Here is a 14,580-nt window from a genome sequence, read left to right on the forward strand (position 1 = left end):
AAATTGTCATTAGTGTTGTTAGCACACTGAGCAAAAAACAAATACACTTTTAGAAGAGAGCCGTACTTCCTCCAAACTCGCAAATCTGGGCCAGGTGACTCACTCTATTTTTGTTTTTACTTTCCCTCCTGGAGACTGTGTATCATTCATTCTCATTCATTCCTTTATTCCACAGATCCTTACTGAGACCCTACGAAGTGCCAAGATACTCCTGGAGCCATAAACAATACGAATATAAGATAGTTCTTTTCTCTTAAAGAGGACACAATCTCCTGGGGGGAAATAAAATGTCTTTGCTTTCCTTCTTAATAATTACCTTTACTTGATTCTTTCATTGACTCAAATATGGGGGTTTTTGGGGCTTTGACTCATCATGTGGCCAGAAAGTTCCCTGAAATCAGGAATTGAATCTTCTCACTTTTTTTGGTATGTAGGTAGAGTTAAAATATGTTCCAGTTAGTACTGATTGTCCTGGTATAATTATTAGTGGTGTACCCTTTCACTGTCAAAAGTGCCCCAGTTTGGAATAACACGTGTTGGTGAGGCTGTGGAAAAACCGGAGCCCTTATAACTGCTGATGGGAATGTAAAAGGATGCGGCCACTTTGGAAAATGGTTTGGTAGTTCCTCAAAATGTTAAACATAGAGTTACCCTACAGGGGCACCTGGGTGGCTGAGTCGGTGGAGCACCTGACTTTGGCTCAGATCGTGATCTTACGGCCCATGGGTTCAAGCCCTACATCGGGCTCGCTGCTGTCAGCCTGTTAGTGCACAGCCTACTTCAGATCCTCTGTCCCCCTCTCTCTGCCCCTCCCCCGCTTGCACTCTCCCAAAAAATAAATATTAAAAAAAAGAGTTACATATAACTTAGCAATTCAATTCCCAAGTATATATGCATGAAAAATAAAAATATACCTCCACCCCAAAAATTGCATACAAATTTCAGAGCATGATTATGATTCATAATAGCCAAAAAGTGAAAGCAGTCCAAATGTCTATCGATGCAAGAACAAATATAATGAAGATGATGCGGTACGTCCATACAATGGAGTATCACTCAGTCATTCATACAAGAAATGAGGTGTTGATGCACCCTGCAGCCTGAATGAACCTTGAAGCATTATGGTAAGTGAAAGAAGCCAACCACAAAAAAGCACAGTTCATACCATTCCATTTATATGAATTGTTCAGAATAGGCAAATCAATAGAGACAGAAAATAGATTAGTGGTTGTCTAGGGCTGGGGTGGGGGTGATGGTAATGGGGACTGACTGCTCATGGGAACTGAGTTTCTTTTGGGGGTGATGAAAATGTCCTAAAATTAGATTATGGTGATGACTGCACAACTCTGTAAATATACTAAAAAACTAAAAACTTGTGCACTTTATATAGGTGAATTCTATGATCTGAAAATTATATTTCTCTTAAACCTTTTAAAAAGCATTCCAGTTTGGGTAATAAATTATGATCACCTCCTACCCAGGGAGGCCTTACCATCGTGATTGAGACCATAGGAACTTTTGAGTTAGAGAGACCTAGGCCTGAACCTGTCACTTACTTGTTGTGTGACCTGGGGGAAATTATCTGATTTTTTCATCTGCAAAACAAGGTAGTCATGCCTACCTCAGAGGATTGTTGTAATGTGAGGTAATGCATGAAAAGTGCTGGGGATCCCCCAACTCCATATGCAAGTTGCTCAGCTCTTAGTAGGTATCTACACTTGCAAAACTCTAACACTGGATGGACGGATGGATGCATGGGTGGATGGATGGATGGGCAGATGGATGGACCAAAGGGTAGAGCAAGCCTGAAGCAACTCAAGATTCAGAAAGCACATTATACTCAGTCCATAAAATAAGATGTTCTTTTAAAAAGGAACTGAAGGAGGGGCACCTGGGTGGCTCAGTCGGTTAAGCGTCCGACTTCAGCTCAGGTCATGATCTCACAGTCCGTGAGTTCGAGCCCCGCGTTGGGCTCTGTGCTGACAGCTCAGAGCCTGGAGCCTGCTTCAGATTCTGTGTCTCCCTCTTTCTCTGCCTCCCCCCTGCTCATGCTTGGTCTCTCTCTGTCTCAAAAATAAATAAAAACACTTAAAAAATTTAAAAAAAAAAAAAAAAAAAAAGGAACTGAAGGAGCAGTGGACCAAGTTCACCACAGCCACCCATTCTGCTTGGCCAGTCAGCCCCCTCCTTAGTGTTCTGAGCCCCACAATGTGAAAAACCCTAGGCTGAGCTTCCTGGAGAATAATGGGGGAGAAGTCAGGATCTCCACTTTCAAGAGAGTCACCTCAACAGTGGGAGGCTGGACATGTGTGGAGGGACAAGACAGCGCACACACAAGGCCACGTAAACAAATTCAGGCTGACCAGAAGCACTCCTGGTCTCTGAGTGTCTCTGAGCAGACAACCCAGGCTAGGTTAACTGTGTGTTCCCCCCAGGATGTGGCCTCCATCACCTTCAACCATCTTCTTTTTTTTTTTTTTTAATTTTTTTTTTAACGTTTATTTACTATTGAGAGACAGAGAGAGACAGAGCATGAGCATGGGAGGGGCAGAGAGAGGAGGAGACACAGAATCGGAAGCAGGCTCCAGGCTCTGAGCTGTCAGCACAGAGCCCGACGCGGGGCTTAAACTCACAAACCACAAGATCATGACCTGAGCCTAAGTAGGCTTCTTAACCAACTGAGCCATCCAGGCGCCCCACCTTCAACCATCTTCTGATGTGATATGTCAAATGGTCCCAGAGATGCCTTAACCAAACACTCCTCCACAATCCCTTCCCTGGTTCCTCGTCCTCCATCAGGCTCAAGAACTGTCAACATCTTCCAGGGCTTAAGCCGAGGCCCTTGTTTTCTCTTCTCACACACATATCAGAGACCCCACTCTATTCCTTCAGCCTCAGCTCTTCATGCTTCTCCAGTTCTAACCTCCATCCCAAACTCCCAGCCTACACCCCCACCTAGATGTCACACAGATGCCTCCTCAAACTCAAAGTGCTCAAAGCCAGTCCCTCCTCCTTTGTATTCGGTGTCAGTTAACCCCGACCCCCTGAGTCACCCAAGCTAAAAACGCTGACTCTACTCTTCCTTAGTGCCTCTTGCTCCAAGTTTGTCCAAGTTAACCTATAAGCAGACTCTGTCATCAGAGTGGCTCTAGAATCTGGCCCCTCCACTCAACGCTCAGGCACTCCCACCTAACATTTGGACTGGTGCAATCCTCTCTCTTCTCACTGGCCTCTCTCCCTCCACACACCCCCTCCAGCCCCTGCTCCCCACTACTGCCCAAGCCTTCTTTCAAAAACATCAGGAATGCACACATGCTTCCTTTGCTTCTTAAAACCTTAAAATCCCTAGGATTACCCAGATAAAATCCAGACCTATCTGAAATGGACATGCAAAGTCTGCCATTACCAAAAAAAAAAAAAAAACCATAAAAACCCCAAACAACAACAACAACAACAAACAGCTAGGGATGCCTGGTTGACTCAGCCAGTTAAGCATCCAACCTCAGCTCAGGTTATGATCTCAGGGTTTCGTGACTTTGAGCCCCACGTTGGGCTCTGTGCTGACACAGGGAGCTCTCTTTCCCTCTCTCTGCCCCTTCTCCATGCACTCTCTCTCTCTCAAAATAAAGAAATAAACTTAAAGAAAAAAAAAAAAAGGCTGCCATGATCTACCCTAAAATTCTCCCTCCAGCTCTCTCTCCCCTCTCCCAACAAACACACCCTCCACGTACCTATACTCCAGATACACTAGACGGTCCAGCACGGATGCTCTGGCCTAGCTCATACACTTCCTTCTGCCTAAATGCCCCGTCCGTGCCTCTCTTGCGATGCTTCCTGCCCTTCAAGGCCAGCTCAAATACCACCTCCGCCGACACTTGCCTCAGATCCTCCTGTTGAAGTGTGAAGGAAGGGGGTGAAGTACAGCAACTGCCCACAGAGGCCACTCTGACTACTGACCAGGGAGGGGGAGTGTGCCTTGGCCAAGTCACCATATTTCAGGGTCTGATCCTCAGCATTGCAGAAGTATGCTTTCTGAGGCTGCCTGAAGAGTCCAAGCAGTCTAATTGTTCCTAATGAAAGCCACAGAAACAGATACACACTTCAGAAACACAGCGCCACCAGGAGAACCTGAATACAGGGCCAGCTGATCCGCCCAGGCTCTCCTGGACACAGGGAGCAAGCTCCGGCTAGAGGGTTGCATGGTGAACACAGAGAGCCAGCCTGCCCACAGCCAAGGCACCCACCGTGTCCCTCAAAAGACAGTGTAGAGTAATGGCTGAGTTAGTAGTTACAGAGCCTGGGTTTGGAACCACTTATTCTGTGACTTTGATTAATCTACCTAGACTCTTGGTTCCTCATCTGTCAAATGGGGCTAATGATCCCCTTTGTCCTGGCTATTCCCTCTGCCTGGACCACTCTTCCCCTGGATACTCAGGTAGCCCCCTCTCCTTCTTCCTCAGGTCTCGGCTCAATTTTCACCTTTTCAGAGAGGCTTTTCTTGACCTTCTTGCATCAAATAGAAACCCCTCCCCTCATCTCTAAGCAACCCCCGTCCTGGGTACCCTGCCATATCCACAGTGCCTGGACCAAGGCTTAGGCAGAGGGAATGTTCTGTAGGTACAGCCAGAAAGGATGAATGAAGCACGCCTACCCCCATAGAGTTGTGAGAAGATGAAGTGTTTAGAACAGTGCTTGGCCAACATCAAAGATGCGAAAATGTTAAACCTTCTTAGGAGAGCCTCCTACTGAGAGAGCCTGCCCCATACCAGGAACCCAGAGATGCCCAAAAGGAGTTGAGGGCTCAAGGGGCTCAGCCTTGTTGGAAAGACAGATGAAAGCTGCAGGAACTCAGTGGTGCTGCAACGAGGCATGAGAACCTGGCAAATTTGGGGTGTGGCTCAGCACTGCCAACAGGGAGGGTGCAAGACAGGACAGTGCCAGGAAAGGAGCCTGGACAGGAAAGCAGGGCAGATCAGGAAGAGCCTGTGGCCACAGGAGAATTTGAGTTGTGCCTTAAAGGCAATGGACTGCCATTAAAGGGGCTAATCTGGATCAGGACCTAGGTACATAAGCAGTTGGACTTTGCTGGGGAGTAAGTAGAGAAAGGTAGTCAAGAGGTTTTTGCAACAACCTTGGGGCGTCTGGCTGGCTCAGTTGGGAGAGCATGCAACTCTTGATTTCGGGGTGGTGAGTTCAAGACGCATGTTGGGTACAGAGATTACATATAAATAAATAAATAAATAAATAAATAACAAATAAATAAATAAATAAAGGAGATTCTTGCAATAACCGAACGAGAAGTTCCAAGGGTGGCTTTTTACGAAAATAGAAGAAATGCAGGAAACAAACTGACTGGAGTTCAGTGGCCGAGGGGATAACAGGGGAGGGACAGTCCAAGGATGACTAGGGATTCTGGTTTTGGCCACAATTGGGTGGAATCTGATTAGGAGTCCAAATGAAAGAACAGATTTAGGGGAGAAGGGTTCTCTGTTTCACATGTTGCTTTTGAAGTGCCCACAGAGAAGTCCCATACCAGCTGGACATAATAAATAGGCACCATTTATAGAGTCCTTCCCAAGGGCTTGGAATGCCTAGTGTCTATTTTCATCCTCACAACAATCATTTATAGTAGGCATTAACAACCCATTTCACAGATAAGGAAACTGAGACTGAAAAATAATGTAAAGAAATTTCTAAGGCCCACAGCCAGCAAGCAGCCCAGCTGGGATGTGACCTTCCGGTCATGTCTGATGACGCCCTCCCCTCTCCCCCACCTTCACCTTGGTGCCTAGAGTCTGGACACCTGGAGTATGCACTTGTGATGTCCGCAGCACAGGCAGCCCCGTTGTGGACTGGATGCTGCCACCTGGGGAATGTCAGATGAATGGAATGCAGAAAACACATTTAAGGGGCAGGTGGAGAAAGAGGAACCATGGAAGGAAACAACAGTCCGAGAGGGCAGGAGAGAACGGAAGGAAGCCCAGGGGAAGAGCTGAATGAAGCCAGATCACGATGCTGTCAGAGGTCGGCTGGGCCAGGGCCCCTCCCTCAAGCCCACGGAATGTCAGACCCACAGGGCCCAAGCACCCTCCCACCTCCATTGACACATTGTTTCTTTAGGTATGTTAATAGAGGCCACTGGTTAAAGTTGAGCCTTCCCTGGCTCTGGGACCCTTTGTGTCTGTTCAAATCAGCTTGCATATCTTTGCTCTGACCCATTATGGATCGATTTGATTTTATAGTTTACATCAGAGGGAACAATCTTAATTTCAATTTCTGGGAAGTTTCTTCCAGGCTGACCTCCTGCGGTGTGGAATGCAGCACATTACATCAGGCCTGGATTACACAATGGCGCTGTTAAAGTACTCAAACCTCAGTGTTCTTACCTATAAAATGGGGATAATATAAGCTACCTTGGAGGGATGGTTACAAAGGAGAGAGAAGTGTACCTACTCATTTACAGTAATGTGCTGTTCTATTATTAAGTTGATTCTGTTTACTGTTGGACTTCATTCCTCATTATGTGGCAAGTTTCTTAAGAGTTCTGATGCCCCTATGAGGACTTTAAGATACAAAACAGATGAACATAAGGAAGGGAAGCAAAAATAATATAAAAACAGGGAGGGGGACACAACATAAGAGGCTCTTAAATATGGAGAACAAACAGAGGGTTACAGGAGGGGTTGTGGGAGGGGGGATGGGCTAAACGGGGAAGGGGCATTAAGGAATCTACTTCTGAAATCATTGTTGCACTAACTTGGATTGGATCATTGTTGATGCTAACTTGGATGTAAATTCAAAAAATTAAAACAAACAAACAAAAAAAAAGAGTTCTGATGCCCCTGTTTCTACTCCCAGATGTGGATATCAGAATCTTTAAGTGTGGGGCCCAGGTTCTGTATGTTTGTCCAGGGCTGAGAGCTACAAGCTGGCCTCTAGCCAGGAATCACTCTCTCCTTCCCCTGTTGTCTAGAGATCTTCATACGGACTTTATCAGTCTATCGGTAAACTGCCCCTTAGTAGGCAGGTCTGTCTATCCCGTGATTGGAAATTCTCAGAGGGCCACCCTCCTCCTGGACGGAATGTGGTTCTTCCCCAGTCAACTCTATTGACTCAGGCTTCTTCGTCCATTAAAATAATCTCATTTTCAGAGAACAACCCAGAGCTTTCTAATTTATTAATTTATTCTATTCACTCATTTGCAGTTGCCCCCTTAAACTCTCTACAGCATGAATAATTGGGAATTCAGGCAAAATCTGGGGTGGGGCTAGAAGAAACGGAAAGAGAAATTCAGAGGCACCTGGGTGGCTCAGTGGGTTGAGGTACAACTCTTGATTTCAGCTCAGGTCATGATCTCATGGTCAGTTGTGAGATGGAACCTCATCAGGCTCCACCCTGTGAGCATGCTTAAGGGTCTCCCTCTCCCTCTGCCCCTCCCTGGCTCAGTCTCCCTGGCACATGTACTCACTCTCCCTATCGAAAGCAAGCAAGCAAGCAAGCAAGCAAGCAAGCAAGCAAGAAAGCAAGCAAGCAAGCAAGCAAGCAAGAAAGCAAGAAAGAAAGAAACAGAAGTTCAACACGAACTCACCCAGGTCTCCTCTAGGTATTAATAACTGCTCCATAATGAATAATAACAACATGAACAGTTAGATAGTAATCACTGTGTCAGGCATTGTTCTAAGTGTTTTACGTATATTAATTATTTTAATCCTCAAACGTACTGTTGTGCCCACTTCACAGAAGAGGAAAGTGAAGTGACTTACCCAAAGTCACACAGTGTAAAAGGTACAGGCAAGAACTTGAACTCCAACAATCTGGGTCCAGGATCAGGATTAATAATTTAACATAAGGTAAGGAGTCTTGGGCTGGGTGGGCCAGAATCAGAGACCACTGAAGAAGGCGGCCCCTGATGCTGTCCCAGGCCTAGGGAGGAATCAGAAGGAGGAGGGACAAGTCCCAGAGAAACTAGACTGGGGGGTGGGGGGGTGGTCACAGCTGACCCCAGGCCAAAGGCTTCCTGGATTCCCTGGCAGAGTTATGAGGAACATGAAAGGGAAATTCCTCCAGGAAAAGAAAACATTTTTGAGGGTAGCTGGTTGTTGCTGTTGTTTTTTTTTGTTTGTTTGTTTTGGTTTTTTTTGTTTTTTGTTTTTTGTGTTTTTTGTGGTTTTTTTTTGTTTTTTTTTTTTGCCTCATCTCTGATTTCAGACCCAGGGTTTCTTTGCTGAGTCACGGAGGACATTATGAAAGGCGTGGGGGCGGCACAGGACTGCCACCTCCCCATTCCCAGGGACAGGCTGGGGGCTTCTGCAGCCCAGCTAGCTCCCTGCCTCTGGAAGGTTGATGCCAGATCAACCTTCTAGAATGATCCCATTCTAGAAAAAGTACACCAAGAAGAAGCAGTTTTTACTGCTTGTCGTCCTCGAATTCCCAGGAGTCTCCTCAATGAATAAGAACATTAATGAACACTTGAATCATAACGAAGTAATAAGTAAGTGACTCAACAAACATTTACCGATCCTCTTAATGAAGGCTTTGGAATCAGACACCCTGGGGTTTGGTTCCTGGCTTCTGCCACTTATGACCGTAAACAAGTGACAGAGTCTCAGTTTCTTCAGCTATAAAATGGGGACTGCTGGGGCACCTGGCTGGCTCAGTCGTTAGAGCATGAGACTCTTGATCTCAGGGTCGTGGGTTTGAGCCCCACGTTGGGCACAGACAATATATACATACATACACACATACATACATGCATCAAATGGGGATATTTATTTCAGCCTACAAGCTTGAGGTGAGAGGCAAATGAGGTAAGAGAGAGCAAAGCTCTTGGCATGCAGTGGACAGTCCACAAGTGGTATCTCGGGGTGCCAGGCACTGTAAAGGGCCAGAAAACAAAGAGGAATACAACTCAACCCTGTAGGAGTCTGCAGTCTGGCGGGAGAGGAACAGAGATGTAATGAATCCACACTGCCAGAAGCTAGAAGAGAAGCCAGTTCCTAAGGCCAAGGACACAGAGGTAAATGACAGCCACCAAGCCTGGGTGGGCACGCCCGGAAGTTCCAACTAAAGTCTCTGGTCCAGGGTTTCTCACCCGCAGCTCTGGGAAAATGCAGATTCCCATTCAACAGTTGTAGGTGGGGCCCAAGATTAGGTATGTCTCTCTCTCTCTCTCTCTTTTTTTTTTTAAGGTAATCACCAGGCCCAACGTGGGGCTTGACCTTCTGATCCTGAGATACCTGAGATCCTGAGCCAGCCAGGAGCAACCCAGTCCACCGGCCCCATTATGCACTTCGAACCAGCTCCCACAGCAGGTGCCAGACCATGGGTCACACTTTGAGTCCACAGCAAGGCAGTTTTAGCTGTTGTCACTCACCTACTTTTCTACTATTCTTTGTATCCATTTTAGGGCTAGCTGCTCCAAGTGACTTGCAGAACCCTGTTAACTAGACAGCTAACGGGGTCCCCCCATCTCCTCCCCCCAGATCTCAGAATCAAGCTCAGATACACCCTGCTGACTCTAATGACCACTAAGGTTCATATCCTTGAAGGTGGTTATTTATTCGCTGCCTTGAGCCCTCCCCTTTCCAGGCCAAATCGTCCAAATGCTTCCGATGTTTTCACATCCGGTATTTTGTAATGAATTCCCTTGAAAAGGTCACAGACTTGTGAGAAAGGACTTTATTTATGAGTCTTTCAGTAACGTAACCATCCTCATTCCATCCTAGGGGGTGGAAGACAGAAGGGTGTACTAGAAAAGATGAGCATTTTTTGCCGATTTAACACAAGATTCCGATAACAAAGATAGCACTTAGCTGACAGAAAATAGGGTAAGAAGTGTCACCGATTCAAAGATTATTTTCTTTAACTTTTAAAAATCTTTATGTATGTATGTATGTATGTTTATTTTGAGAAAGAAAGAGTGAGCGTGTGTGCACAAGTGAACAGGGAAGGGGCAGAGAGAGAGAGGGGGAGAGAGACAATCCCAAGCAAGTTCCGCACCGTCCGTGCAGGGCTCGGACTCACGAGCCGTGAGATGACCACCCGAGCCAAAATCACGAGTCGGACGCTTAACCAACCAAGCCACCCAGGGGCCCGTCAAAGATGAGTTTAGATGAATCGCTGTACCAGAAAACACGAAATGCCCTAAAATCTTATGGCTCATATATGGAAGAAACTTTGATGGAGGTTTTTCCAAAATTGACAATTATCCCAATATTTATAGGACATTACCAATAATGACTTGTAAAGCTGAATGAAACTTTTCCAGACTATCAATAATTTTTTTTTTAAAACTTCCAATCAACTATGCTAGAGAAACACTGGGTTATCTTTTCTATTTGCTCCATGGTAAAGATTACAAAATCACTGTCATAGGAGAATGCAACCAAAGAGGATACAAAAGGTGTCATAGAGGAGCATCAAGCAGTTCACATAAATATTACGTTATTTTTCTGGATTTTGTGATGTTTGGGCTTTAACATTGTTTCCTAGTATGTTGTGATTTCATCACAAAATCTAAATAAATATGCACTTTGGTATCTTTAGTATTGTGATTTTGTACTGTCCTTCTTAAAGAGGGCCTCGAAAATTGCAGAAGCTTTAGACCCAACAAAATCTGAATCTACCCTGGGTATACTGGGAAGCATGTGGGCTCTGGGGTCAGACCTGGTCTTAAATCACAGATCTTGGGGCGCTGGGGTGGCTCAGTCGGTTAAGTGCCCGACTCTCGATTTCAGCTCAGGTCACGATCTCACAGTTCATGGGATCAAGCCCCGTGTCAGGCTCCGTGCTGACAGTGCAGCACCTGCTTGGGATTCTCTCTCTCTCCGACTGTCTCTGCCCCTCCCCCCACCGCCCCCTCTCTCTCAAAACAAATATAAATAAACCTAAAAAAAAAAAAAATCACAGCTCTGCCAGTTGCTGGCTGTGTGCTGTGTGGCCTTTGACAAGTTACTTAACTTCCCGGAACTGTCTTCTTCTCCTTTATCTAGAAATGGAATGGTAATATCTGTCTTGTAGGCTTCTCTGAGGGTTACATAAGATACTGCATGTAAAGTGGCTATTATGTGGCCATCACAATGACCTTGTGGTAAAGAGACAATAGAGACAGTGAGAGGTTCATTTGAGGTCACCCAGCTGAGGAGACGTACTTTAGAAAGAATCTGGATTTCAAGTTTATATTAACAATCTTCCTTTCTCTTATCTCCCACCCCTTTCAAGACAGGAAGTAAAAAGCATCCTGTATTATCACTGAGCTCACCCGCGTTCTTCACCAAAGAGAGGTCACAGAGCTTTTTGCCACCATGTAGAAATGTGCGATGAGCACCCCTCTGACAGAGCCTGTGGGAAATAATGAATCAGATGAAATTAAGAAATACTTGGCCTTTTGTTGAAATCACATATTTGGTTACCAGTTTTGTGTTCTCCTTTTTCTACCAACTCAAACAATCCCAAGATTCTTCTCTTTTTTTCCACAAACGTGTGCCAGTTTATTCACAAGCATTGTCTCATTTCATGCTTGCAGTGGTCCCGAGTAATAAGCAGTTATGACTCCCATTTTGTGGATGAAGAAACTGAGGCTCCGGGAGATACAGCACCTTGCCCGGATGTGACTCCTGGTCTGTCTCATGCCAGAGCCCAGACTTTTAATCATTGGGCCACACTGCCTTCCTGCCACTTGCCCCCACTTGTATTTTTCTGTACGGTGGGATTAGGATTTGGGTGTATTCTGGAATAGGCACGGACAATCAGAGGATTCTTGTGACTCCCTGTCTCCATGGACCTTAGCATTGCCCAGCCCCACCAAACTACTCCTATTTCTCTGTATCTGTCCTACTGGCACATGCTTTTGATCCCAATGCTCCCGACAGAGTAGAACAAAGAGCTGTTTGCCTCTCAAAGAACCACAGGGTGGACGTCATAAGACCTCGGTTCTAATCTGGTTGGTCCACCATTTTGCCCTTCGGCAAGTCTGCTGATCTCTCTGGACCTCGTCTGACGCACTTTAAAAATATGGTAGGAAAGAGATACTTCCAGGATCCTTTACTATCCCAACATCCTCTAAGTGAGTCCATCCGGTAAACACACATGCAGGTAATGAACACGTTCCTGCTGATTTTCTGAAGATTCCCCACCGAGAACTAGAGGGTCTTCTTTTTATAGTGCATCACGAAGGCTGCAAAGGAGATGTGGCCACAGAGTTTAGATAGCCCTGGCTCTGAATCCCAGCTCCACCAGTCCCTGGCTATATGGCCTTAGGCGAGCCCTTAACTTCCTGAAGTTTCCTTTTCCTCCTCCATAAGATGGTAGTTTCATAACGGTCCCCTTCCCAAAAGCTGTGAAGATACAAAAGATGAGGCCTGGAAAGGGCTCACTACCATGCTGGGGACTCAGCATATGGAGGCCATTATGGTCATCACTGTGTACGATGTGCTCAGGACTCCTCTTCTGCTTTCGACCGGGGACATAAGAACCGAAGGGGGAACCTCAAAGACACACTGAGATGGAAGGGCCAAAGGAGCAAGGGACACGGGATGGACAGATGGTGTAACTCCAGATGGCTGCACATGGCTGATCTGGGGAAGAAAATGGCTCACCCTCTGCCCAGCCCCACCCGTGTGTATCTGGGCAATGTCAATGAGACACTGGGCCGGAAAACGCTAGAGAATGCTAAAATATCCAAAGTGGGAATTACAGATATTTCTGCAATGCATCCCCAATTTTCTATCTCAGCGGGCAATGCCAAATCCCTGGGCTACAGCACAGAGTCTGTTCTTTCCTTCTCTCCACCTGGCACCATTCCTAATCAGAATTTCATTCTCCATTCAAGCAGTCAACTCAAAGCCTCCAATTCTTCCAGCATCTGAGAGCTCAGCCCATCTGCTCTACATCCTTGAAAAGAAACAAATAAACTGATAAACCAAACAACATTCCTACCATTTCTCTCTTAAAAAACAAAACTTGGCATTTATTTCTAATATTGAAAAAATGGAAACAATCTAACTGTCCAACAATAGAGAATTCATCAAATAAACTGTAACCTTGTAATAGGTTATACTCTAATACGGTAAGGTACTATGATAGAATACCGTACTACATGATATATAATACCATATTACACATTACCACTGAATACCAAGGGCGACCACAGATGTAGAATGGAGTGGTGGTTACCAGTGTGAGCCCCGGAGGTGGACCGACCTGGGTCTGACCACCAGGTCCGTCATACACCAGCTGTGTGGCCTTGACAAGTCTTTCTCTGCCTTAGGTGTGCAACGGAAAAATGACAAGAATAATAAACAGAGTTCTGACCCCGCTGTCAGACTTCCTGCCTGGTTTAACTTCTGGCTCTGTCACTTCCTAATTGCTGTGCAGTCTTCGACAGGTTAATGAAGTCCTCTGTTCCTCAGTTTCCTCATCTGTAAATAGGGTCTACCACCCAGGGATTTTGGGGGGTGAGGATTAAGTGAGATAGCAGGTGAAATCCTTAGAAGAGTACTCTGCACGGCGGGTATGATGTTTATCATCCCCCTGCTGCCACACCACCTCTCTTGCCCGCCAAGTGATTCCTAAATATAAACGCACATCCAAACTGCCTAGAACATACCACCCTGAAAAAGAACACCTGAGCTCCTCCAGATGTGCCACATCAACCTGTATCCAGCCCACGTGGGCCCCTTGGCAGGGGTGTCTGTCAGAGGTAAGAACGGGTTAAGCAGGCACTGGCCCTCTTCCCTCTCACAGGAGCAGCTGGAGGGTGCTGGGGCTCGCTTTAGTCCGGTGGAAAAACAACAGTCTGAGCTCAGGGCATGGTGAACCACGTGATGGTGCGCGCTGCCCTTGAGCTTTACTGGAAACCCACCGGCTGTCTGCAGAGGGCTTCTGATGGAGGGTCCCAAGTGCCCCGGTTACCGCTCCACAACAGCCCGACTTAGCCGGGGGGTCACAGAGAGGCAGCCACCTGTTGAACCACAGCACAGTTCATTTCCCATCTTAGTTCTTCCTCTGGGTAAACCCTGGCACTATTATCAATTTAACCCTCAAAAGGGGGGTGGGTGGGTGGCCAATCTGCCATTTCTCTTGAGCCTAACTGTCAATTTCCCACGGTTCTTGACTCCCAACAGAACTAGGACAGTTCACATGTCCCATTCCACTTTGCGAAGGGTTAATATACACATGATCCCGTTAGAAGGTGATGGTCATCATCTAATATGAATAATGCTTGGACAGGTTAGGATGCCCTTTCCCCTCCACTAACTGACCTCATCTTCACAAGAACACTGGGAGCCGAACTGGGGGAGCTCCAAGATAGGGGAAGAAGGTAAGGCCAATGGAGGTATGGAGGTATGGAGGTAACATTGCCAGCATGTTGCCTGGCAATACAAGGGTGGCCTGACCTCGGCAAGAGCTGGGCCTACCTCCTCAGCGTCTGAGGCTCCAAACTAGGACCTGCCAGCACGTCTGCAGGGGCCTCCGCTTCTGGGGGGAAACTCAAGGTAGACAGTGCCCTGACACAGAGACACATGCCACACAGCCGAGTCTAAACCCACCTGGGAGACACAGTGGACACACGGGGCCTCT

At 46.5% G+C, this 14,580-nt stretch overlaps 1 protein-coding gene and 1 non-coding gene across 5 annotated transcripts in view; one reads left to right on the forward strand and one right to left on the reverse strand.

The window, feature by feature from the left end:
- Nucleotides 1-14,580, reverse strand: part of CCND3 (cyclin D3) — a 98,901-nt gene that overhangs the window by 22,306 nt on the left and 62,015 nt on the right. For 2 of the 4 annotated variants that reach the window (XM_058733939.1, XM_058733937.1), the window contains exon 2: nucleotides 11,261-11,340. The exons of the other annotated variants lie outside the window; for them this stretch is intronic. The gene's annotated coding sequence lies outside the window, so the exon portion shown is untranslated. The remainder of the gene's footprint in view (nucleotides 1-11,260; nucleotides 11,341-14,580) is intronic. 4 annotated transcript variants of the gene reach the window in all.
- TRNAK-CUU (transfer RNA lysine (anticodon CUU)) lies at nucleotides 8,643-8,715 on the forward strand. Its single transcript has one exon. It is a non-coding gene; the product is annotated as a tRNA-Lys (tRNA).

This window comes from Neofelis nebulosa, chromosome 6 (assembly GCF_028018385.1).
Source record: "Neofelis nebulosa isolate mNeoNeb1 chromosome 6, mNeoNeb1.pri, whole genome shotgun sequence".
In the NCBI taxonomy this organism is placed as follows: domain Eukaryota; kingdom Metazoa; phylum Chordata; class Mammalia; order Carnivora; family Felidae; genus Neofelis; species Neofelis nebulosa.